Here is a 3,525-nt window from a genome sequence, read left to right as displayed (position 1 = left end):
AGAAGTGGGGAAGAGATGAAGAGACTACTCCTAAGCAAAAATTAAAATTTAAGATTTAAAAAGATCTAACCAATGGGATGCAATCCAATAGACAAGAATGCCATATATAAACCCAAATTTCCCTTGGACTTTAGAATCAAGCAATATCAATACACAAATAGCAATATGAAGAGCAAGGCATCAAATAAAGATAACCCCATCCAAGCTTATAAACTCCATGATCTTCTTCATAATCTCCCATGTATCAGATGAACCCAAAGATATGCAATAGGCACATGTTCAAGGTAACAGCTTCAATAAGACCAGGTAGTAGATGAACTCAAATGGGATCACAATACTTGCATCAGATGAAGTTTCAATTCACAAGCACTTGGTTTCATGAAAGTTGACATTGGTCAAGTCCTTTTGCATAGGGAGTGTTGCCTAATTCTAAGTCCAATGTCTCAGATCAAATCCAACAGTCCACACAAATGTCTTTTAAGGTTTTTGTTGTTATTATGTACATTAAGGTCAAAAGACCACAAACACAAACAAGTATATACAATCACAATATAATCACAAGATAAGGCTCAAATGAGCAAAGTAAAAATGACATTAAAGTAAACAAGTTAAATGGTATGAATAATGGAAAATGAATAAAGACTTAAAATTAAAGTGCATAAAAGTAAATGGCTTGAAATTAAATGTTAGTTGTTAGTTGATTAGAAGTTAGTAGTGCTTTTGCTTTTGTTTAAGTCATTCTTTGGAGAACACTCAACCCACTATTCACAATCATGGATCCTTGAACCAAGACATATTCCAAAGGAAAAAATACCAAGTTTCCACACAATACCATGAAAGAGGGGAGACTTACAATCTCACTTAAAGTAAAAATGCTCAGGAGCTCGAATATGCCCTCGATTTCTCCTAACTCCAAGTATATTGAAAGATACAGGGAGTTGAAATTTGAGAATCATGATCTGAGTTGCTTCAATTTGATCTTAAAGCAACTCAATCTTGTTGCCTACATTGGTAGGACATCAGACAACCAAAGATCAAGAAGAATTATGGAGAATTGGGTGAGTGATCATACTGAAAAATACTGCATATTTGACTCGGATTACACATGTTTATTAGGTCTTTATTATCATTTTGCTTGTGTTATGCTCTCTTTTGTGTTGTTTTCAGGTATTTAGCTCTTTCAGCACCTTTTTAGAAGAAACGAAGCAAAAAGACCAAAAAATTAGGGTTTTCGGCAAATATTGTACTCGTGACGTTCTGCATGGCGACCGCTATAGGAGAAGCCATGACACATCAGCCCTCAACCAGGAGGAAATTGCCACGATCCCATAAACTTCCCCATTTACTCACATGGAGGGGTGCCAGGCGCCACCTTTGAATTCCGCGTTCCCACTAAAGAGAAGCTGAAGGGCATCCTGGTCTTTGCATGCTGCTGAGTTCCTCTATAAATAGGTCGTTCTAGTTCACTTTCAAATCATCCAACTTAGTTTACAAAACTAAGACTATATTATCATCTGTAAAAGCGGTAATCCGTCACATCAAGGGGTTATCTCACCTTAGTGAAATTGAGTTGGAGCACTTTGATTTTGATGTCGTCTTTATTTTCAAAGTCAAAGGTTTATTTACTTCCTTGTACCAGATCTAAAGCCTCCATTTGGAGCAGGTTCTAATTTAATCGCCTTTTTATTTTACTTGTCATGCTTTACTTTATTTAATTCCTAGTCATGCTTTACTTTATTTAATTTCCTGCCATTGTCTTTACTTTATTTAATTTTCTCGCCATTATCTTTATTGCTCGTTTTAATTGTTTTACACGCTTTACTTGTTCTTCACGCCTTACATTCTAAAATTCTTTTCAACATGTTCAATATCATTGTATTTGTTTGTATTACCATGTCTGGCTAAATCTTACAAAGGTTAGAATGTAAGGATCACAGTTAAAGAGATGCTTCACATATTGCATCTGTAGAAATGCTTTAGAGGCTGTTTTGATTTTTAATTCGAGATTTCTGAAGAAAAAAAACTTGGTTAATTTTAACTACTCAAGGAGTGAAAAAGCACCCTGGCTTAGTTAACTAGGAATTTTTATCACTTTAAGGAAAAATGATTTTTGAAACTGTTTTCGGACGCGTTGATAGATTTAAAATCAGAAACTCCTTGGGTAAACTTTTCGAATCAAAATCACTTTTCAACTAAGCTTATGAGTCTTATTTCTTAAAAATAGGTTTACTACTTTAGCGTTTTGTGCACCTTTTATAAGTGACAATAAAATGCCTTAATTTAAGGGTAAACTCGGTTCTGAATACACGAAAGCGACAGTTCCTGTTAAATGGATTCTTTTCAAGAGTAGAAAATATTGCCCTATAAGTAGTTCTATTTAGACAATCAAAGCATCGTTTAACTGACGTGAATTACATTCAAGCCTATCTTTATCTGCATTGTACTTATCATTTTCTTTATTTCTTGTTATTTTGCGACATCAATATCTCATTTGTACCGCCTTAGATATACATCATAGCAAAAGTAGTCGATAGATTGATGATTTGGTCTCTGTGGGATCGATATTCTTTTATATTACTTTGACGCGATTCGTGCACTTGCGAATATAGCGATCAAGTTTTTGGCGCTGTTGCCGGGGACCAACTTCGTCAAATTTCGTACCCTGTTGTTACACCGTCTAGACTAAGGCATTATTAGCCGGTAAATGCGAAGAACCCGTAACACCGGAAATTTAGTAGATCCTTTAGCGGAACCCGAACATTACACTCGTACACGCCTCTTACTCATCCAAATTAAGGAAGCTATGGACGAGAATCGCGACCGAAGACCTCTTAAGGAATTTGCCCAACCCTCTGACGAGGAACCTAGTTCTAGTATAGTAAACCCCCTAATTCCTGCCAACAATTTCGAACTAAAATCATCTTTACTGCAATTAATGCAATAGAACCAATTCGCGGGTCTCACTACTGAGAACCCAAATCAACATTTAAAAGTCTTTATCCAACTGGCCGACACCTTTAAATCCAACGGTGCTTCACCTGATGCGATTCGTTTAAGATTATTTCCTTTCTCCCTCAGAGATAGAGCACGTTCGTGGTTAGATTCACTTCCAGCTAACTCAATAACTACCTGGGAAGACCTTAGGAGAGTATTCCTTGCTAGATATTTTCCCCCAAGTAAGATTGTTGTTCTTCGAAACCAAATAACTAGATTTACTCAAAACCAAGGAGAATCACTTTTTGAAGCTTGGGAGAGATACAAGGAGTTGTTAAGAGTCTGCCCACACCATGGACTAGAACAATGGATGATCATTCACACCTTCTATAATGGACTCCATTATAACACAAAGATGAGCATCGACGCTGCCGCTGGTGGCGCGTTGATGAACAAACCTTACCCTGAAGCTTGTGACCTAATTGAGGGTATGGCCCAAAACCATTACCAATGGGGAACTGAACGAGCATCAGTAGAGAAAAAGGAGACCCAAGGTGGAATACATGAGATAAGATCTATGGACATGATGCA

At 36.8% G+C, this 3,525-nt stretch overlaps 1 non-coding gene across 1 annotated transcript; it reads right to left on the bottom strand.

The window, feature by feature from the left end:
- Window positions 1-3,187: 3,187 nt before the first annotated feature.
- LOC127109756 (small nucleolar RNA R71) lies at window positions 3,188-3,294 on the bottom strand. The gene has a single exon (XR_007797011.1). It is a non-coding gene; the product is annotated as a small nucleolar RNA R71 (small nucleolar RNA).
- Between the last annotated feature and the right edge of the window lie 231 nt (window positions 3,295-3,525).

This window comes from Lathyrus oleraceus, chromosome 7 (assembly GCF_024323335.1).
Source record: "Lathyrus oleraceus cultivar Zhongwan6 chromosome 7, CAAS_Psat_ZW6_1.0, whole genome shotgun sequence".
Classification (NCBI taxonomy): Eukaryota; Viridiplantae; Streptophyta; class Magnoliopsida; order Fabales; family Fabaceae; genus Lathyrus; species Lathyrus oleraceus.
Note: the sequence above shows the minus strand (reverse complement) of the source record. Positions and strands in the feature narration are given on the sequence as shown.